This window comes from Triticum aestivum, chromosome 2B, assembly GCF_018294505.1.
Source record: "Triticum aestivum cultivar Chinese Spring chromosome 2B, IWGSC CS RefSeq v2.1, whole genome shotgun sequence".
Taxonomy (NCBI): domain Eukaryota; kingdom Viridiplantae; phylum Streptophyta; class Magnoliopsida; order Poales; family Poaceae; genus Triticum; species Triticum aestivum.
In genome coordinates, this window is record NC_057798.1 from 68,679,922 (window position 1) to 68,703,666 (window position 23,745).

A 23,745-nucleotide genomic window follows, 5' to 3' on the forward strand; every position below is an offset into this window, starting at 1 on the left:
AAGAAGTCACGTTCCAAGTGGCCCCGTTCAACAGCGGATATCACGCTATATTAGGACGAGAGGCATTCACAATCTTCCAAGCCGTACCCCATTACGGGTACATGAAGCTCAAAATGCCTGGGCCCGGCGGAATAATCACTCTCGTTAGTGATCCGGACATAGCACTCCGCGCCGAAAACAAGACAGCCGCATTAGCCCTGGAGGCACTATCCGAAGCCCTAGCGGCAGAGGAACTCACCGCGCTGCGCTCTACGGTGAATAGGGACGATGTGATACTCGATAAGAGGTCCAAGTCCACCTCCTTTAAACCAGCAGATGAAATAGTAAAATTCCAGGTCCACCCAATGGACCCGACAAAGACGGCCTCCATCGGGGCACAATTGAACCCTGATGTAGACGCCGCACTGCGAGAATTCCTTCAGGAAAATTGGGACATTCTCGCCTGGCACACCTCGGATATGCCCGAAATCCCACGCAGATTGGCAGAACACAGCCTAAACATCCTAAAAGGATTCACGCCAGTCAAACAGGCTCTTTGATGATTTTCCAAACCCAAAAGACAGGCAATGGGAGAGGAACTAGCCAAACTATTGGAAGCCGGATTCATCAGAGACATCAAACATCCGGATTGGCTAGCAAACCTGGTAATGGTACCAAAGAAGGACAAATCCTGGCGCCTATGTGTCGATTTCAAAGACCTAAATAAAGCCTGCCCAAAGGATCCCTTCCCCCTCCCCCGCATCGACCAAATCATCGATGCCACTGCAGGGCACGATTCATTGTGCTTCCTGGACGCATACTCCGGCTATCATCAAATCAAGATGGCAGAAGCGGATCAAGCAACAATGGCATTCATCACTCCATATGGACCATTCTGCATCAACACGATGCCCTTCGGACTTAAAAACGCCGGTGCAACATATCAGCGCATGATTCAGACATGTCTGGCTACCCAGATCGGCAAAACAGTAGAGGCATACGTAGACGACGTAGTCGTCAAAACTAAACACGTCGAAACTCTAGTAGACGACTTGAGGGTCACATTTGACAACCTCTGAGCATATGATATCAAGCTGAATCCGGAAAAATGCATTTTCGACGTACCAGCCGGAAAGCTCTTGGGCTTCATTGTATCCAGTAGAGGAATTGAAGCAAATCCGGCCAAGATCCGAGCTCTATCACAGCTGGATATTCCAAAAAACCTCAAACAGATCCAGAAATTGACTGGATGCATGGCGGCTCTCAGCCGCTTTATCTCCCGCTTAGGAGAAAAGGCATTGCCCCTCTATCGCCTCCTCAGGCACACCGAACACTTCGAGTGGACGGATGCTGCCACCGCCGGACTCGAAGAAATAAAGGCCATATTGGCAACGAATCCGGTCCTCTGGCTGCGCCCAACCTGGGCGAACCAATGTTGTTATACATCACATCAACACATCAAGTTGTAAGCGCGGTACTCGTCGTCGAACGAGAGACAGAAGGGCATAAATTCCCTCTTCAAAAACCAGTGTACTATGTATCCACTGTGTTAACCCCCTGCAAGTCCCGTTACCCGCACTATCAGAAGATAGCGTATGCGGTGTTCATGGCATCCCGGAAGCTCCGACACTACTTTCAAGAGTGTTCGATAACAGTGGCCTCTGAAGTACCACTCAATGACATTATAAACAACCGCGACGCAACGGGCAGGATTGCAAAATGGGCCATTGAGCTCTTACCATTCGATATAACTTACAAACCTCGGCGAGCTATAAAGTCACAAGTTTTGGCTGACTTTGTCGCTGAATGGACCGAAGCCGAACTCCCTAAAGAGTACGGCGCATACTCCAATTGGATTATGCACTTCGACGGCTCTAAAATGTTGGCCGGACTGGGGGCTGGCGTCGTATTGACGTCCCCGACCGGTGACACAGTCCGATACGTACTTCAAATAATGTACACGGACTCCAACAACGCAGCCGAATACGAGGCCCTTTTACATGGTCTCCGGATGGCAATCTCCATGGGCATTCAACGCCTAGAGGTGCGCGGGGATTCAAACCTCGCAATATCCCAAATAAATGGAGACTTTGATGCCAAGGATCCGAAAATGGCAGCATATCACAACGTTGTCCTAAAAATGTCAGCTCGGTTCGATGGACTCGAATTCCATCATGTAGCCAGGGCTAATAACCAAGCGGCCGACGTATTGGCACGCATCGGCGCAAAACGTGACGCTGTCCCTCCAAACATCTTCCTGGAACGGCTGTTCAAGCCATCCGTACTATGGGTAGAGGAGTCCAGAAATAACAAACCGGAAGCAGCCACACCAACCGACACAGAGCAATTTGACATAAGCGGCAATTCCGCCGCCGAAATAACACGTTCAGCCCATGACATAATGGCCGTAATCGCCCCGTGGACAGAACCATTCCTAGCCTACTTACTTAGGCAGGAACTTCCCGAAGACCAAAATGAGGCCCGCTGCATAGTTCGGCGATCTAAAGCCTACAAGGTCCACGAGGGAGAACTTTATAAGAAAAGCACAACCGGAGTCCTTCAAAGGTGTATCTCCGAAGAGGAAGGGCGAAACCTCCTGGCTGAAATTCATGCCGGACTAGGCGGACACCACGCAGCAGCCCGGGCCCTCGTAGGAAAGGCATTCCGTACCGGATTTTATTGGCCGACGGCCTGGGCAGATGCTCAGGACTTAGTCCAACGATGCGTCGGTTGTCAGCTCTTTGCTAATCAGAGCCATATGCCACCCACCGCCCTCAAAACTACACCCATTACCTGGCCGTTCGCGGTCTGGGGGCTTGACATGGTTGGACCACTTAAAGGGGGAACCCACAAGCAAAGATACCTATTGGTCATGGTGGATAAATTCACCAAATGGATAGAGGCCAAGCCAGTTAAAACGGCAGAGTCCGGACCAGTGATAGACTTTATATCCGGGGTAGTACACCGTTATGGTGTCCCCCACAGCATCATCACCGATAACGGCACGAATTTTACGGCCGACGAGGTTAAATCATGGTGCAAAAATATGGGCATTAAGCTCGATTATGCTTCAGTCTATCATCCTCAAACCAACGGTCAAGTGGAACGAGCAAATGGTCTAATAATGAGCGGCATCAAACCCAGACTAGTGCGGTCACTTACGAAATCTGACACGCACTGGGTAGAGGAGCTCGACTCCGTACTCTGGGGGCTGCGGACAACGCCCAACCGTACTACCGGATTCACACCATTTTTTATGGTGTACGGCGCAGAGGCAGTTCTGCCCTGCGACATTATTCATGACTCACCTCGAGTGCGCATGTATGAAGAAAGAGAGGCCGAGCTGGATCGGCAGGACAGCTTGGATGCATTGGAGGAAGAACGCGACGTCGCCAAGGCTCGTTCCGCATTCTATCAGCAACAGGCTCGAAGATATCAAAGCAGAGAAGTACGGGCCAAGACTTACAATGTTGGTGAACTAGTTCTACGCCTGCCGGACAAGAAAAAGGACAAGCTCAAGCCCAAATGGGAGGGCCCCTTCATTATCGACCAAGTCCTGACCGGCGGAGCGTACCGTCTACGAAATGCGTCGGACAACCGACTCGAGCCGAACCCATGGAACGCAGCCCGCCTCCGAAGATTCTATGCCTAGCGCCGGACTAAGAGTTCGTCCCCTTCCCCTGCTCAAATTTTTACACTTCAGTTGTCTTTTATTTCTCTTTCTTCTCTTAACCTCCTATTAAAAAGCCCTTAAGGGCCTACTTGCGCATTGTTCGCACACACTTGATGTGCCATCCGCACTCATTATACCTGGGGGCTTCTTTACCAGAAGCTTAATTATAAGGGCTTCATGCCCAGCACATGTGTCAAGCTTCCACATGTACCTTTTATTCACCATTATATGCATCGATATGACTTAAGTTTTGGCCAAGCTGGGTTGCCTGGCTCCTGTGCTTACCCCTACGTTCCCGATTGTTCGGCTAGGAGGTAAAGGGAGCACCTCTGCGATTGTTACTGCCGGGTCAGCCGGATGTGTACCTCAGACTGGGTGAAGCCGAAAGCTAGCGTTCTTAAGGGAATATTCGGTCGGTGACTTGAAAGATGATTTTTACCTACTTATTTATCTGCCCCCAGATGTTTTTCTGCTTTTTTCGCAGTCCGGACATGCACTTTAGGGCATGCCACCCCCAGAGGAAAGGAACCCTTAACGGAACTATTCTCCCTGGAAGATGTTTCTTACTAACCATGTAATATAACATAACTAGTTGGGCACTTGTCTGATAAAGCACTAATGACCCCTACGCCTGGTCTCCATGCATACCCCGGTTGTTTCATAACCGAGAAGGTATTCGGACACACTCCGGACTCTAGGGTCCCGAGGTCGAAGCGAAAAGGTCGGCAAAGACAAACGATCTACAATCCGGCTAGAAGGCATTTTACATGTCATTTTATAATACATTGTCAAATTGACTGACTGTATTCTTCCTCAATCCCGTCTAACAGGCTGTCTAATTTACAGTCCTGTTGGGAAAATTTAGCGGCCAACTCTACTTGGCCGTATACTAAACTTACAGGGATCTCCTTCCCATCGGGCCCCACAGGTCCGACTTCGGCCATGTGATTGGGATCCGCCTTCTTGTACCGCGTCTTCACCATGGCCCAGGCCTCCCTGGCACCTTGGCGGCAGGCTGAAATCTTCCATAAATGGAAGCGCTGCCGCACTCCCTGAAGCTTCTCCGCAAGCTCCCCAAGGCCCTCGAGTAGGGAGAAGGCTGGCCATAAAGCCTGGATGACGCCGCTCATTGCCTGCCAAACTCGTTCGATCAGTTGCAACAACTTGGGAAGTTGATCGCCTGTTGATACGGGCATCTCCTTCGCAGGACGACCTGTGAGTATACCTACAGACATATTTTGTCAATTGACTTCCTCGCCGAACTCTTCTTTTCAAAGGAGTTCGCTCAAGCACTTACTATAGATGCCGCGACGAAGCCGCTGATTCTCCTTAACGGAGCCAGACAGCTCGGCCCGAACGCCTTTCAGCTCTTCTCCAAGCTGGGCATGGGCATCCTGGAGCTTGTTCCTTTCGTGCTGCACCTTATGCAGCACCCTCTCGCCGGCCTTCAGCTGGCGCAGAAGTTCTTGCCTGTCCGGATCTTGTCCGGCAGCACCTGCAACGTCATTATCAGACTTGCGCACAGGCCAAACACTACTTATCTTTTTAAATAATGTGTTACCAGGAGAGGTCCCTGTGTTTCCTCCTGCGGCAGCGAGTGCGGCCTCAAGTTGAGCCTTACACTCTTGCAGCTCCTGAGACAGTTGGGTATTCTTCTCGGTAAGACCCTGCATTTCATATGATCCTTAAATTAGTTAATATAACTACTTTAAGTCTCGGGGGCTACTGGCATATATAACTATTAAATTCTCTTACCCGTATGTCTTTTACATACTGCTCCGTGGCTCTGGTCAAACCATCTTGAGCGGCATGGAGGTGCGCGTCCCCTGCATTAAAGGCATCCAACGCCTCAGGGGAGAAGCACGCGTCACGAAAAACTGTCCGGCGGCGCCTATGGTTCATGGCGCTCTCCACCTCAGATTTGGTGGCGGACAGTCTGTCGGCATCCTCTGTAGGAGGAGTGTCCGGCTCGCGCCTTGCGCTCGCCTCCCCCTCCAGGCCAGGCGCTGGAGCTTGGCTGGTAGAGGCCGGATTGGCAACCTCCACGCCCGCAGTCCGGCGGGCGCTTTTTCTCCTACAAAAGTCATAAGCACTCAAACACTTCCTAGGGACGTTGTTTTAAACAACAAACCATGAGCTATACCTTTGCGGCGATGTTTCGACTTGCGCCGCACTCCTCTTCCACCTGCTGGGCCGAACTGACCCTTGTTGGTCATCCGTAATGGGTTCGGCTTCCCGCCTTGAAGGCGCAGCCTACACGACACCGTTGTATATGGTGGTCAGAAACGCGCCAAGATGGAGTAATGTTGTTAAGAATCCGGCCATAAAGTACCTGGGGAGCCGGCGACAAGCCGGGGTAGTCGGCCGTGATGGCGAGTAAAGCATTATCGATGCTGAGCTGATGGAACACCCCATCAATTAGCTCCACCTTTATATCCGGATCCTCTTCGGAGGTCGGATCAAGGGATCTTCCTGGATCCTCGGGTTGTGGAGCCGGACTGTGAATGTCCTCCACATCCCGGCGCAGTTCCTGCGTCAAAATCACAGAGTAAGGTACTCGGCTTTAGAAGCACGGGTCGGATGAATAAACGTCCGCTTACCCAGCTCCTAGGGTTACTCATAGAAAACCCGTTCAATGGGTTCGTACGGAGGAAGTCTTCTTTCTCCCCCTTGTACAGGCCGGACAGGATCTCCACCAGATCCTCGGCCGAGCCCGGCCACTTGCGGCCATGGCGGGTGGCATCGTCCTCCCTGTTGAAATCCCACATGGGGTGGCCTCTGTATTGTAACGGCTGCACCCCCCGCATAATGCATGTTGCCATGACTCCAATCATGGTCAACCCAGAATGAGCCAGTAACTTTATCCGGCCCATCAAGTAATGGATGCTCTTATCTTCCTCCAGTTGGGGGCTCCGCGGACGCCAACTAAGGCGTTTCTTCAGAGGAGCATCGCTGAACTCCGGGAGGCCGATCCGAACAGGGTCCGGCAGCGGAGCGTCTTCTATATAAAACCATTCCGAAGGCCAGTCTTCGGACGCCTTCTTAGGCACTACAAGAAATATGTCAACTTATGACCTTCAGTCAGTGACCCTCGAAGAATTGGTCATAAATTTATGACCATTTTAGACCAATTGGTCAAAAGCTGTTCAGGGGGCTTCAAACCCTAAACCATTGCAACCATTTTGGTCAGAAAGGTCGTAATTTCCTTACACAAAATGGTCACAAAGCAAACAGTGCTAGTCCGCTGCCTTATTTCTAGTTGTTAATGACCAATATAGATGGTCATAACCTTGTAGATTGTGGTGGGTTGTGATGACAAGGCGCCATCTCATCAGTTTTGCCTATGTGTCATGTCCATGTGGCAGTTTTTGCCCTAGGTTGTGAAGCAACCTATATTTCTATCATTCCCAAAATTCCCAAAAAATCTCATAAATTCTTTGGGTCATATCTTCATCAAATATGTAAAAATCTTCCTTGCCTAGTTCAAAAATAATTCAAAAATATTCATTTTCCTATTCTGTTCAGAGTAACAGTTTGTGAAGGAAGTACCACTTTGGCATGTCCAAATAGTATCCATTTTCTACAGTGCTTTCCTATGACCAAATAACGATCCTCCACCAAATGCCAGCTCAATCCATTCATTATTTTGAGCCGAGCTTCAACATTCGTATTTATGTCCAGTGTGGTGGTTTGCAAAGCAAGTACCACCTAGGCTACTCCTTTTGAGCTGAAAATTTGTGAAGACGGTATTCTTAGTAACTGATCATCCTCAGCCAAAACTCACGCCCATTAGCCATATACATTTCCTATACCGCTAATCAAACACTTGGCTGCCAATTCATGTTTGAGCACCGATCGGTCTCCTCGTGAGAATCTTATGTTGTAATTTTCTTCCTAGCACCTACCTGGTGAGTGCCCAACCCACTAGACATGCCTAGGCCACCCAGAACACATGGCAACGCCACGGTCACGCGGTGACCATGCGGCGGGCATGTGAGTTTACGCGCTCTAGAGATGGGGCCCTCGGCCACCGCCCAAACCTCGACGTATCACCACCAAACCATGTATTTATGATTAAATAGGTACTTATGTAACTAGAAATGATTTTTGGAAAAAATCAATAGCAAACTATGAGGCAGCTGCAGTTCAAATTTGACCCGCTTCCAGCTGAATCGGTGGAAATTTGTCTTTCTCATGAGAGGTGGATCAAAACTTTTTACACCCAACCATTTTGTAAATTGTGCATTAAATATGTCCTAGTATTTCAGAAAATTGATTTGGTCCAATTTTGCAACAATTATTTGGTAGTTCCTTCACAAAAAAACCTCCTTTCGGGCACTCGCAAAATGAAAAATGGTTTTTTCGTCCAAAGAAAATGAAAGCTTCCTTAGGCAACATTGTTTTCCATTCCAATATGCACCCTTGTGCACAATATGAGATCATTTGAACAAACTATGCCACGAATGTGGCCATAAGATTGATCATTTGGCTTGAAAGCCATGAATCTTCAGAGATGATAGCTCATTTCTTAGAAAACTTTTTTAAAATAATTGCCGTATTACAAGTTTGTTATTTTTATTTGGAACTTGGCCACATATAATGACACAATGTGAATGTTTCCCAATTTTTTGATTTTTTTTTTGAATTTTTTATGCCCGTTTCAAAATGCGGTCAAAACGGCGGGCTTGACCTTTCCTAGCTAGTGGTTGAATCTTGGAAACATTTTGGTGTTTCTCTGATTAAATAGGTACTTATGTAACTATAAATTATTTTTGTAAAAAATAAATAGCAAACTATGAGGCAGCTGCAGTTCAAATTTGACCCGCTTCCAGCTGAATCGGCGGAAATTTGTCTTTTTCACGAGAGGTGGATCAAAACTTTTTACACCCAACCATTTTGTCAATTGTGCATTAAATATGTCCTAGTATTTTAGAAAATTGATTTGGTCCAATTTTGCAACAATTATTTGGTAGTTCCTTCACAAAAAAACCTCCTTTCGGGCACTTGGAAAATGAAAAATGGTTTTTTCGTCCAAAGAAAATGAAAACTTCCTTAGGCAACATTGTTTGCCATTCCAATATGCACCCTTGTGCACAATATGAGATCATTTGAACAAACTATGCCACGAATGTGGCCATAAGGTTGATCATTTGGCTTGAAAGCCATGAATCTTCAGAGATGATAGCTCATTTCTGAGAACACTTTTTTAAAATAATTGCCGTATTACAAGTTTGTTATTTTTCTTGGGAACTTGGCCACATATAATGACACAATGTGAAGGTTTCCCAATTTTTTGATTTTTTTTGAATTTTTTATGCCCGTTTCAAAATGCGGTCAAAACGGCGGGCTTGACCGTTCCTAGCTAGTGGTTGAATCTTGGAAAATATTTGGTGTTTCTCTGATTAAATAGGTACTTATGTAACTATATATGAGTTTTGTAAAAAATAAATAGCAAACTATGAGGCAGCTGCAGTTCAAATTTGACCCGCTTCCAGCTGAATCGGCGGAAATTTGTCTGTTTCACGAGAGGTGGATCAAAACTTTTTATACCCAACCATTTTGTCAATTGTGCATTAAATATGTCCTAGTATTTTAGAAAATTGATGGAGTCCAATTTTGCAACAATTATTTGGTAGTTCCTTCACAAAAAAACCTCCTTTCGGGCACTCGGAAAATGAAAAATGGTTTTTTCGTCCAAAGAAAATGAAAACTTCCTTAGGCAACATTGTTTGCCATTCCAATATGCACCCTTGTGCACAATATGATATCATTTGAACAAACTATGCCACGAATGTGGCCATAAGATTGATCATTTGGCTTGAAAGCCATGAATCTTCAGAGATGATAGCTCATTTCTGAGAACAGTTTTTTAAAATAATTACCGTATTACAAGTTTGTCATTTTTCTTGGGAACTTGGCCACATATAATGACACAATGTGAAGGTTTCCCAATTTTTTGATTTTTTTTGAATTTTGTATGCCCGTTTCAAAATGCGGTCAAAACGGCGGGCTTGACCGTTCCTAGCTAGTGGTTGAATCTTGAAAAACTTTTGGTGTTTCTCTGATTAAATAGATACTTATGTACCTAGAAATGATTTTTGTAAAAAATAAATAGCAAACTATGAGGCAGCTGCAGTTCAAATTTGACCCGCTTCCACTGAATCGGCGGAAATTTGTCTTTTTCACGAGAGGTGGATCAAAACTTTTTACACCCAACCATTTTGTCAATTGTATATTAAATATGGACTAGTATTTTATAAAATTGATGGAGTCCAATTTTGCAACAAATATTTGGTAGATTCTTTAAAAAAAACCTATTTTTGCCACTCGGAAAATGATTAAAAATAGCTACAAAGATCAGAAATGCATACAAATTAGTCCTTATCCATGAAGTGTGGTCTAACTCTAGTGAAAATTTGTGTGATGCCCTTTTGCAATATATTTTGATAGCTACTTCACAAAATCAATGAATTTTTAGTACTTGGAAACTACTTAAATCAATGGTTTTTCCAAACCAATCAAAACTCTTCCCACGGATCGATGACATGGCGCCCATCCATCCATCTTTCCATCCCACATCCATCCATCGATCCATCTATCTACAGAAAAAAACAAAAAAAACAGATACCCCACCCGCAGCCCAAACCCTAGCTCTGATCCCCCATCTCCTCGCCGCTGCCGCCCCCTCCCGAACCAGTCCTCCACCTCATCCCCCTCCTCTCCCCAATCCCATCCCTCCCTCATCTCCCACATCGCTGCCGCAACCGATCCAAACCTCGCCGGCCGGTGGCCTCTCCCTCTCCTCCCACCTTAGGCAGAGCCACCACCCATCCATCTCTCTCTCCTCCCACCTCAGGCAACCCCTCTTTCGCTCGTCTCTCCCTCTCCCATGCACCACTCCTGTCTGCCACAACCACCTACGGATCCCTCTTGATTCCGGCATCCTCCGGCGTCGCCAAGCCTACCCACAGCTTCCTCTCACTGCACTCCCTCTTCACCACTGCGTCGATTTGCTTTACCCCGCCTCATGTGGTCGCCCGCATCACTTCCTCCCGCTAGGGTTTCAGTGGTGGTGTGGACCTCTTTGTTGGCGGTGGTGGTGGTGCGCGTGAGATCCTCCTACAAGGCCGCCGCCGGTGGATCCTCGCCTCTCCGACAAGGCCGCCACCGGACCCCCTCCTCTTCGACAGCAACGCCTCCGGATCCGCTCGTCCTCGACAACGATGGCACCGAGGAGCACCAGGAGCTTCAGATCAGGTAACTTATTATCTCCCTCTCTCCCTCCCGCAGGGCATGGAAGCAATACCTACTTCGGATCAGGGCTTTACATATAACTCTGATGCAGCCGACTTCCATTTTGCAATATAACTAATCATGCTGTTTTCTGTTCTTGTTGTGTAGTGTGCCAAGCTCAGTTTGGTCCTTGCTGGTGAGCCTGCTATTCAGTACCTCGGTTTCTTATGTTCAGTGTTTTTTTAGCTCTCCCGCTCATGGTGCGTGAATTTTCTTTGCGATTTAAGGACCTCAACTGCCCAAGAAGATCCGCGCTCTCGCGTCCTTCAAGGAATACACCTTTGCTGCATACGGAAGCGATATCGCGGTTTTTAAACAGACCGATCTGGTAAGGGAATTGTTGTGTTTAGGATAGCTGAATTAGTCTTATCAGTCAAGTTAGCTATTCGCAGTCAAGGCCTTGCGTGCTGATGATTCATTGCTATAATAGTTGGGCATTGATCCATTTTGAAAGTAGTCTTGAGTGTTGATTCATTGCTGGAACAGTTGGGCATTATTCCATTTTGAAAGTAGTCTGTCTAAGTGTTGATTCATTGTTTGGTGCCTGCTGAATGAAATTATTATCGGCTACTTATTCCAAACTTCCAGAATTGAGTTCCTGACCAGAAAATACCTTTGTCTCAGATGTACTTGTAGATCTCTTGTGAAATCAGATGTTGATTGTGGATTAATAGGTGCACTTGTAATGTTCTGCGAAACAGCATGTTTGATTGTGTGGCTATACAAAAAAAGATAAATTGTGGGAACTTTCAGTTTCTATATTAGCTCCTTTTCCTTATTTTTACAGCACATAAAAACAAACTTGTTGTGCCTGGGTTTGTGGATCTTAAAAAAAATCACCTATGCTTTCCTTGCTCATACAAAACGCCCAACTGTTGTTCTTGTAAATACAAGCGTGCATACCATCGGCACCTTCACCAAAAAGAAAAGGCTCTAGCCACTTCTTATGACAAGAAAAATAGAAGTGCCCCTAAAATTAAACATATTCCTCTATACTGAAAACTCATTGTTCTTTTCTAAACTATTGCAAAAATCGAGCAGTGGAACTGATTATATAAATTTTATATTGTCTTGGTAGCTTCACTCGTGTCTGTCACTGATTGGTTTCTGCTTAACCCATGTGCAGAGGACGTGTACAAGAATCTGAAGAAGAACGGCAGCGGGGGGCAGGAGCCGGAGGCGAACAGCATGACGCCGGCTGTGTACGGCGGCGACCACAAGCTCTCCGGTGAGTCGGCTCCATCTTCTAGCCCTAGTGCCCTATTTTCTGCTCCTATATTATGCTCTGTTGGTTTAGAACACTGGCAGCAGTAGCCTACCATGTATATGTACTAAACAGTAGGATTTCAATCACCTTTTGTACACGAGCAGCTTTCTTACACAGTTGTCACGTTTGCTTGTGGTAGCCATTATGTGGCTGAATCATGTCTGTGTCTACTAATCATCAGTTAATAGCATTTGGCTTCTTTGTGATGGTCTGGGACTATTTTATGGTGATGTGGATATACTTTCTGATTTAAAGTTACTAATATGTGGTCTGGTGTCATATTATGGTATAATATTCTTTGTTTTGACTCTTTCTCTGGTGCGAGGAAAGTTGTGAGTAGACATCAACGATGCCTACTTGCTTGGCTGCTACAGTGATGCATGCGCCGGTCAAGCAAGCACACATGCATATACGTACATGTTGGGATAGTAGCAGATATTCCCTCTGTTCCTGCTATATGCCTACTTGCTTGGTTTGCAAAATGCTGTGATGAATCATGAAATCTACAACGTATGTCAGACTTTAGAGATGCCATTTGGCATTGATGAGAAGATATTTCATATTCTGAGCAATAATGTTTGCATTTCATACCGATAGTTGCCAAACTATAAATTGTTATAGCCTTTTTTCTTGCTGTCCATGCATGCTTATATGTTTGAGGGTCAAGTGATGAGGAATAAACCATCAACAATATGATGGAGCTATGCTGCTCTGATTCTTAGTATTTAAGTCTCTGATGATACCTCAACACCCTGATATGTTTGTGGCTTTCTATGATGTCCACATACTGAAGGAAGTCCTACTATCTTCACAACAAATATAATTTTTCTTGAACGAGTTTATAAATTGAACTATCTCCACAACAAAGATACTTACCATTTGTAGTTCCAATCTAAAGTGTTGCCTGATTTCATTTGTGGTTCAAGTGATGATGAGAAACTGCAACAACATGACAGGAGTTACCTTCCTGTGATTCGTAGTTTAAAGTCTGATGATTTCTTACCTTCAATTAACCGTTGTCTTGTGAAATGCGCTCACGTTCTTGTTTTCTTATGAATTGCTTGATGCAATTTCTAAGTCTGGTGTTCTTGAATAAATTGCAGCAATATGACAAGACCATGTTCTGTACTAGTTTTCTGTTTGATTTCTCTATCCAAAATTTTCCTTTGCCTTCTGTTTTGCAATCTTGTTTCACTTGTTTTCTCTGACTTCTACCATGATCATTTCCGATTGTGTTGTCTTAACTACCAATGATCACTTCTTTTGATCATGATCATGGTTGTTACCTCACCATGCCATTTACTAGCTATTACCATCAAGGAAACTCGAAGTATTTAATAACCCGAAAGCTTATGGTTTGGTTGGATTAAGGATGTAAAGAAAACGAATTTTGTCGCTATTGAGAATTGTATTTGTTGTTGACAATGCTGCGTACATAGAATACCTAATTGTCTTATGTAACTTAATTTCCTTGCATTTTCAACTCTGATTTTGAACGACTAAGGTTACTCCCATGAACAATTTTGCTAAACATTTATCAAATCTTAGATCTGCTCTACTGCTTACATTAGTGTTGCCATTCAAGTTGTTTGGTTCTGGTCTCACCAGCAGTACAATCTAATGCTGCTTTATGTTCACTCTCTTACAGGAGCTCCCTGCCTATTCTTTCTGGAGTGTGAAGCCGTGAAGCCAAGCAAGCTGTGAAGCCCTATTTAGCAAAGAGTTTTTGATCTGTCTGACTGTAAATTGTAATATTGTAACAGATTGGAAAAGACTAATGTAGTGTTATTTGATGAATTATATTTGTCCTGTCCTATTTGAAATAGTGTTTGTGTATGTTAAAAATATGTGAAATGGAAACATGACCAGCGGGACAAATTTATGTCCCACTTATGAATATAATCTGAGAAATTCTGAAATTTTTGACATGTGGGACCACCATCTGACTAGTGGGACCAGCTCTAAAATAAATGATTGAAACATAGAAAATCAATTGATGGTAAGAAGGCCACAGCCCAACAATAAAAAAGGCTACAATAATGGGCTTGGCCCATGAACCCAATCAAAATTTGATGAAAAAAACACAAATAGGCTAAATTAATGGGCTCGGCCCACGTAAAATGCCGAATCAGACCGGGCTGAATCTTGTGCCACATCAGATTGCCATGCTGGATTCCTACGTGGCCTGGGGGAGGTTGCTAGTGACCAAAACGCCACAGTAGGAATATTTTGGTCGTAAATGTCTTTGACCATTCCAGAAGAAAGGTCGCTATAGTCAGTTTACGACGGCCAGCTTTTGACCTTCTGTTTTTGGTCACAAAAAGGTCATAAATGGAAATTTGTGACCTTTCAGTGACCAATAGTGGTGGTCATAAGTTGACATATTTCTTGTAGTGAGGGGTTCCGGATGGATATTCGGTCCCGGCAATGCGCCATATTTCGGCACCGCCCACTTGATATATGGACCCCTCATGAGAATGGGGTACAAGGCAGAACAACCTCTTCCATAGCGCGAAATGGGGCTCGACGCCCAGGAATAGCTCGCAAAGAGCTACGTAACCCGCAATATGCAGGATCGAGGCGGGCGTGAGGTGATGAAGTTGGAGTCCGTAGAACTCCAGGAGCCCGCGGAGGAACGGATGTACAGGAAATCCGAGCCCCCTTATCAGATAGGGGATGAAGCATACCCGCTCCCCTTTGTTGGGACTTGGGGTAGCCTCCGCTTGCTTCCCACCTTTGTAGGTGGCCAGCCCGGCTCGAACCGGAACCATGGCCGGAGGAAGATATCCCCCCGCTTGGAGCTTCAGCAGCTCGTTGTGCGGAACAGAGCATCTCCTCCAATCTCCTGGCAGAGGGCTGGGAGCGCGAGAAGAGGAGCAACATTGATGGTCCATGTTGGAATGGATTCTTGGTCGAAAGTGCTCCGATGAGTATTCGCGGGAGGAAGATGGTGTGATTTGGATCTGGATTCTTGCCTCTCTTATAGGCAGATTATTCGCACAACTAGGGGGTAAAACATAAAAGAAACCCTGACTTTTCGCATTCGTGCGACGCGTGGAAGAAGGCCATTATTGGGCGTGGAAGCCAAGAAGCACAACACTGATGGGGAAGCCGGACACTGTTCGGCAGGTACATGGAATTTGAAGGAGAACCCGCCTTGCAACGCCGAAGACTACACACATGCTGGACTTATCGTCATTGAAGACTTGTTCGGGGGCTACTGAGGGAGTCCTGGACTAGGGGGTGTCCGGATAGCCTACCATCATCGGCCGAACTATCATCGGCCGGACTATTATCATCGACCAGACTCCAAGACTATGAAGATACAAGATTGAAGACTTCGTCCCGTGTCCGGATGGGACTTTCCTTGGCGTGGAAGGCAAGCTTGGCGATACGGATATGTAGATCTCCTACCATTGTAACCGACTCTATGTAACCCTAGCCCTCTCCGATGTCTATATAAACCGGATGGCTCTAGTCCGTAGGACGACGAACAACATCAACCCTTACAATCATACCATAGGCTAGCTTCTAGGGTTTAGCCTCCTTGATCTCGTGGTAGATCCACTCTTGTAAACATCCACAATATTAATATCAATCAAGCAGGACGTAGGGTTTTACCTCCATCAAGAGGGCCCGAACCTGGGTAAAACATCGTGTCCCTTGTCTCCTGTTACCATCCGCCTAGATGCACAGTTCGGGACCCCCTACCCGAGATCCGCCGGTTTTGACACCGACAACTCACTTCTCTGATTTGGGTTCGAGCTTATCAGGCTGAAGGCTTTTGACATAAGTGTCGCAACCCCAAACTTAAAGAAACAACAACTTAGGTTTATTGCCAAACCACAGTTCATAAGGTGTCGTCTCAATGGATTTAAACGATGCCCTATTTAACGTGAATGCAGTTGTCTCTAACGCATAACCCCAAAACCATAGTGGTAAATTGGTAAGAGACATCATAGATCGCACCATATATAATAAAGTACGGTTACGATGTTAAGACACACCATTACGCTGTGGTGTTCTGATACGTCTCCAAAGTATCTATAATTTTTTATTGTTCCATGCTGTTATATTACCTGTTTTGGATGCTTATGGGCTTTATTTTACACATATATATCATTTTTGGGACTAACCTACTAACCGAAGGCCCAACCCGCATTGCTGTTTTTTTGCCTATTTCAGTGTTTCGAAGAAAAGGAATATCAAACTGAGTCCAACCGGAATGAAACCTTTGGGAGCGTGATTTTTGGAACGAACGTGATCTAGAGGACTTGGAGTGCAAGTCAACAAGCAGCTGGAGCCTCCATGAGATAGGAGGGTGCGCCCCCCTATAGGGCACGCCCCCCTGTCTTGTGGGCCCCTCGAGCGTCCACCGACGTACTTCTTCCTCCTATATAAGCCTATGTACCCCGAAAACATCCAGGAGCCACCCGAAACACAATTTCCACCACCGTAACCTTCTGTATCCGCGAGATCCCATCTTGGAGCTGTCATCGGCGTTCTGCCGGAGGGGGAATCTGCCATAGAGGGCTTCTACATCAACATCCTCGCCCCTCCTATGAGTTGTGAGTAGTTTACCTCAGACCTATGGGTCCATAGTTATTAGCTAGATGGACTCTTCTCTCTTTTTGGATCTCAATACAATGTTCTCCCCCTCTCTCGTGGAGATCTATTCGATGTAATCTCTTTTTGCGGTGTGTTTGTCGAGATCTGATGAATTGTGGGTTTATGATCAGATTTATCTATGGATAATAATTGAATCTTCTCTGAATTCTTTTATATGATTGAGTTATCTTTGCAAGTCTCTTCAAATTATCGGTTTGGTTTGGCCTACTAGATTGATCTTTCTTGCCACGGGAGAAGTGTTTAGCTTTGGGTTCAATCTTGCATTGTTATTACCCAGTGACAGAAAGGGTTGCAAGACACGTATTGTATTGTTGCCATCGAGGATAAAAAGATGTGGTTCATATCATATTGCTTGAGTTTATCCCTCTACATCATGTCATCTTGCTTAATGTGTTACTCTATTCTTATGAACTTAATACTCTAGATGCATGCTGGATAGCGGTCGATGTGTGGAGTAATAGTAGTAGATGCAGGCAGGAGTCCGTCTAGTTGTTGCAGACGTGATGCCTATATACATGATCATGCCTAGATAACGTCATAATTATTGTAAGTGCATCTAGTGCCCCTTAGTGATTTTGGTGTATTGAAGACTTATAGGTTAAGTGACTGATGCATTTGTGAGTGTACACAGGTCTATAAGTCTATGAGGAGTTTGATATTTACATAGAAAGTCAACCCATAAAAATGAAGTTCTTCGTCTGACGACTTTGGATATCTGAAGACTTTGAAAGTGAAGAAATTGGTGTGACCTTGAAGACTTGGTATTCATCCGAGGAATATGAAGCGCGAAGACTTTTGTTTTCATAGTTTCATTTTCTCTTTCTTGAGTCATAGGAAACACCGTACTGTTAAAGGGGGTCGAGGAAATAAGGAAAACATTCCATGTGATGCTCAACTCAAAATCCTACACCTACCAATCCCTTCGAGTGAAGCCATTGGAAATCTCATACAGTTCAGTCATATTCTTCAGTGACAGAGACGAAGTTCTTCTGATCTCTGAGGAAATTGTTCTGACTGAGGAGTTAGGAATTCACCAGTGTGAATTGCCTACACAGTGAGGAACATGATAGCCCTGAGGATTTTGATAGTCAAAATTCTGACCGTTGCTGTGCTACGCGCCAACTGTTCCAAAATATCCACCCACCTAACAGTCATATCAGACAAGGGCATTTATGTCTTATCATGTCGGGCTGCTCCCTAGGCTATAAATAGCCACCCCCTCAACCACTAGCTGGTTGGCTACTCCGAGAGAAACTGACACTTGTCATTTGAGAGCAACCCATCCTCCGAGGACTTTGAGCGAGAAACATCAAGTGTGGAAATCCCAAACCCAAACCTACAAAACCCCAAGTGATTGAGCATCTATGAAGAGATTGATCCTGCGTGGATCCGACGCTTGTTTCCTTTGAAGACTGTGCTTCTTCCAGACGGTTAGGCGTCAAGGTCTAGAGCATCCAAGAGGAATTGTGGATCACCGAGTGACCAAGTTTGTGACGGTTCGGAAGTCACCTGAAGACTTACCTCGAGTGATTGGGCGAGGCCTGTGTAACCTTAGCTCAAGGAGAATACGGTGAGAACTGTGTGTCTGGGACTGGGTATCCTCGAGTTTAAATACTCAGCCGCTCCAACCAGATGTACAACTGAGACAGCAGTTGGAACTGGTCTACCAAATCATTGTCTTCACCGAGCTAACTGGTTCTATCTCCTCAACTCTTTCATTTCCTCATGTATGTTCTTGTGTGTCTATTTGAAGACTTTGACTGAAGACTTTCTCAATTTCCTTAGTTCTATTTCTTCAGTCTAATTGTCTTCTTCCTTGTGTTATCCTGTGTCTACGCTTTATGTACTCTGTGCTTGTCTTCATTTCATCATGATGACTATGCTTGTGTTCTGTTATGTTCCTTTCTGAGTACTTATTCCGCTTCAAGTAGTTCTTCATTTAGGAATTTCCTCACCAGCAAATTCCTCAATGAAGAATTCATAAAAATCGCCTATTCACCCCCCTCTAGTCGATATAATGCACTTTCAATTGGTATCAGAGCAAGGTACTCCCTTGTTCTGTGTGATTTTGGTTTAACAGCCTGGAGTTTTAGTTATGTCGACCACAGGTATTATCAAGGTCTCTACTGGGTGTCCTACCTTTGATGGAACGGACTACCCCTACTGGAAGAACAAGATGCGGATGCATCTCGAGGCAATTGACAATGATCTCTGGTATGTTGTGGAAAATGGTGTTCCCTCAGTCACACCTTCCCTGAATGCTGCTGATGTGAAGAGATTGAAGTAACTCGATTCTCAAGCGAAGAATATCATATGTGGCCATCTGAGTAAAGGGCAGTATGGTAGAGTGAGTGCTTTGGAAACTACTAAGCTTATCTGGGATAGGCTCTCCAAAGTAAACGAAGGAGTCTCAACTCAACGTGACTCTCGTGTTGACATTCTTCGGAATCTCTTCAACCGCTTCAAAAGACCCGACAACGAAAATGTTCAGCAAACCTTTGATCGCCTCACTGATATCTCAAATGAGCTCCAACCGCTTGGCGCCACTGACATCACCGACCATGAGGTGGTGAAGAAATTGCTAAGATCGCTCGATTCTTAATTTGACACTCTGGCACTGATGATTCAAGAGCGTGGTGATTACAAGACACTTGATCCCGCTGATATCCTCGAGAGACTAAACACTCATGAGTTCCAGCTTGCTGAGAAGAGAGATCTCTATGGTCCGAGCTATGGGAAACCATGTGCTCTGAAGGCCAAGGCAGTTTCTATGTCTGAGGAAGAAGACTCTACCAGCAGCCTTGGTGATCCTGAAGAACTGAGCCAGGAACTAGCACTGCTCATGAAGAAATTTCAGAAGTTCTCAAGATGTGGCCGCTTTGGAAAATCCTCAAGGAGCAATGATTCCGCATCCAGTGACTACAAGAAAAGGCTGTGCCAGAAATGCAAGAAGCCTGGTCACTACATTCAAGATTGTCCTCAGTGGGACAAGGAATTGAAGAAGAAAGAAATACAAGGATTACAGTTCTGATGATGCCAAAAAGAAGAAGAAATCTTCAAAGTTGTCACCATCAAAATCCTCAAAGTCTTCATCTCGCAAGAAGAGCAGCTCCAAGAAGGCTCGGGCATTCATTGGCAAGGAAATGGACTCTGAGGCTGAATCTGAGGATCATGAGGAAGAGGAGGCATCTGAGGAGTCTGAGTCTGGTGTGGCAAGCTTGGCTCTTGCTACCGCGTTCGTCAGCAAGTCTATCTTCAACTCTGCAGAAAATGGCAACACCAACAATGCTGATGAAGGCAATGATGACTACGCTCCCACCTATTGCTTCATGGCAAAGGGTGCCAAGGGAACTAAATACACCTCCTCTGACTCTAGTGAGGATGAATCTGATGAAAATCTCAAGCCCAGCTACTCCAAACTTGCTAAAATTGCTATGAAACAACAAAAGGCTATTGAAAAGCTTCAAAACATGTTAGACAAAAGTGATGATATGTTGGGTGAAGAAATGGATCGCACAAAAACATTAACTGATAATCTTCAGAGACTTCAGTCTAAGTTTGACAATCTTCAAAGTCATCATAACACTCTCTTATCTGATCATGAGAAGCTTTCTTATGAGTTTCTTAAAAGAAAGCAAGATCTTGAGAAGCCAAGAGTGAGTTATGAAGATCTTCAGAAGGAGCGTGTTCCATTACTTGCTCAACATATCAGCGCTACCCAGGAAGAATTTGTTCCTCCATGTCTGAAGTGCATTGAACATGAAACTGCTAATTCTTCACCTGAATGTTCAAATGCTTCTAATGCTACAAATTCTTCTTATATCTCTGCTGTGACTAATTCCTCATCTGAGGACAATGCAAGTATCACTGATGATGCAGGGCTGAAGGAATTGTACATGACAGGCATGTACAAAAGCCTCAAAGGGCATCAGACTCTTTCTGATGTGCTCAAAAAGCAGATCCTCAACAGAAACCCTAGGAAAGAGGGTATTGCCTTTGAGAGGAAACTCAATGCTGATGGAACATATTGGAAGCCTGAGCAGTACCCCAAAACCTCATGGGTTGCTGCAAAGGGACCTCCAGTTGATCCATCCAACTTATCTGGCTTCACATGTGAATCTCCTCATTCTTCTGATGAGTCATTTGACTCTAACTATAAACTGTTCAAAAATCAGAATGGTGAAGTATTTGCTAGATATGTTGGGACTAACTGCAGGAATGGTTCTCCTATGAAGAAGATCTGGGTTCCCAAAAGTTGCCTTGAAAATCTTCAGGTGAATGTCCTCATGACACCACCCGTGAAAAAAAGGAACTCCAGATCAAATTCCTCATATGAACCAAATTCTTCATATGGATCCACGTCCTCATACAGACCAAATTCCTCACGTGGATCAAATTCCTCAAAAGGATCAAAGTCCTCATATGATCATCATCGTGCTAACCCTTCTGTTTCACAGGATAGAGCTAAGGGCTATGAATATGTGCATTATTCTTCAAATCATTATGTTCATAAGTCCTCGAAGAATTTCTCTGCTTATTCATATGCTTACTCTAACCCCTCTTATGTGAAACGAAGTGGACTGGCGTCCATGCCACCTTTCTCATATGGTGCTCGTAGAGTGATGAATTCTTTGCCACCCCTCCAGATGTGGGTGGTGAAGAAAAAGAACTAATCCCTTAAGCAGGGTCAGGTCTCCAGTCATGCTTAAAACAACTTAAGAATTTGCTGGAGACCTGAACAGTGCCTGATAGGACGCATGCTAATCATGATGAAATGAACCTTCATTTCACACGTCCTCATACTGAATTATCTGTGCTATTTCTTGATGAAATTGAACTGATGATACTGATATCATATTCTTCACTGATGAAGTATATGAGTTTGTAAGCTGCACTAATTCACTACAAGAAATATGTCAACTAGTGACCTTCTGTCAGGGACCCTGGAAGAATTGGTCATAGATCTATGGCCATTTGAGACCAATTGTTCAAAAGCTGTTCGGGGGGCTCCAAACCCTAAACCATAGCGACCATTTTGGTCAGAAAGGTCGTAATTTCCTTACACGAAATGGTCATAAAGCAAACAGTGCTGGTCCGCTGCCTTATTTCTAGTTGTTAGTGACCAATATAGATGGTCATAGCCTTGTAGATTGTGGTGGGTTGTGATGACTAGGCGCCATCTCATCAGTTTTGCCTATGTGTCATGTCCATGTGTCAATTTTTGCCCTTGGTTGTGAAGCAACCTATATTTCTGTTATTCTGAAAATTCCCAAAAAAATTCTCACAAATTGTTTGGATCATATCTTCATCAAATATGTCCGAAACCTTCCTTGCCTAGTTCAAAAATAACTCAACAATATTCATTTTCCTATTTTGTTCAGAGCAACACTTTGTGAAGGAAGTAACATTTTGGCATGTCTAAATGGTATCCATTTTCTACAGTGCTTTCCTCTACCCAAATAACCATCCTCCACCAAATGCCAGCTCAATCCACTCATTATTTTGAGCCCAGCTTCAACATTCGTATTTATGTCCAGTGTGGTACTTTGCAAAGCAAGTACCACCTAGGCTCCTCCTTTTGAGCTGGAAATTTGTGAAGACGGTCTTCTTAGTAACTTATCATCCTCGGCCAAAACTCACGCCCATTATCCATGTGCATTTCCCGTACTGCTAATCAAACACTTGGCTGCTTATTCATGTTTGAGCATCGATCGGTCTCCTTGTGAGAATCTTATGTTGTGATTTTCTTCCTAGCACCTACCTAGGGAGTGCACAACCCACTAGACATGCCTAGGCCACCCAGAACACATGGCAACGCCACGGTCATGCGGTGACCACGCGGCGGGCATGCGAGTTTACGCGCTCCAGAGTTGGGGCCCTCGCCCACCATCCAAACCTCGACGTACCGCCACCAAACCATGTATTTATGATTAAATATGTACTTATGTCACTAGAAATGATTTTTGGAAAAAATAAATGGCAAACTATGAGGCAGCCGCAGTTCAAATTTGACCCACTTCGTGCTGAATCGACATGAATTTGTCTTTTTCACCAGAGGTGGATCAAAACTTTTGACACCCAACCATTTTGTCAATTGTGCATTAAATATGGCCTAGAATTTTATAAAATTGATTTGGTCCAATTTTGCAACAAATATACGGTAGGTCCTTCACACAAAAAACTCATTTCAGGCACTCGGAAAATGGAAAATGAATTTTCTGTGCAAAGAAAATGAAAACTTCCTTAGGCAACATTATTTACCATTCCAATATGCACCCTTGTGCACAATATGAGATTATTTTAACAAAATATGCCATGAATGTGGCCATAAGATTGATCATTTGGCTTGAAAGCCATGAATCTTCACGCATGATAGCTCATTTTTGAGAACACTTTTTTAAAATAATTTCCATATTACAAGTTTATTATTTTTCCTGGAAACTTGGTCACATATAATGACACAATGCGAAGGTTTTCCAAAAAAAATTGAATTTTTTGTGCCCATTTCAAAATGCGGTCAAAACGGCGGGCTTAACCGTTCCTAGCTAGTGGTTGAATTTTGGAAAACTTTTGATGTTTCTCTAATTAAATAGATACTTTTGTACCTAGAAATGATTTTTGGAAAAAATAAATAGCAAACTATGAGCCAGCTGTAGTTCAAATTTGACCAGCTTCCACCTGAATCGGCGGAAATTTGTCTTTTTCACCAGAGGTGGATCAAAACTTTTTACACCCAACCATTTTGCCAACTGTGCATTATATATGGCCTAGCATTTTATAAAATTGATTAGGTCTAAATTTCCAACAAATATATGGTAGGTCCTTCACAAAAAAAACTCATTTTAGGCACTCGGAAAATGGAAAATGAATTTTCCGTCCAAAGAAAATGAAAACTTCCTTAGGC

The 23,745-nt window shown here is 44.5% G+C and overlaps 2 non-coding genes and 1 pseudogene across 2 annotated transcripts; all 3 read left to right on the plus strand.

Moving 5' to 3' along the window:
• Positions 1–12,690: 12,690 nt before the first annotated feature.
• On the plus strand, positions 12,691–12,787 carry LOC123047819 (small nucleolar RNA R64/Z200 family). The gene has a single exon (XR_006423170.1). It is a non-coding gene; the product is annotated as a small nucleolar RNA R64/Z200 family (small nucleolar RNA).
• Positions 12,788–12,871: 84 nt separating this feature from the next.
• Positions 12,872–12,956, plus strand: LOC123047800 (small nucleolar RNA Z199). The gene has a single exon (XR_006423159.1). It is a non-coding gene; the product is annotated as a small nucleolar RNA Z199 (small nucleolar RNA).
• Positions 12,957–13,130: 174 nt separating this feature from the next.
• LOC123047802 (uncharacterized) lies at positions 13,131–13,209 on the plus strand (annotated as a pseudogene).
• Positions 13,210–23,745: the final 10,536 nt, after the last annotated feature.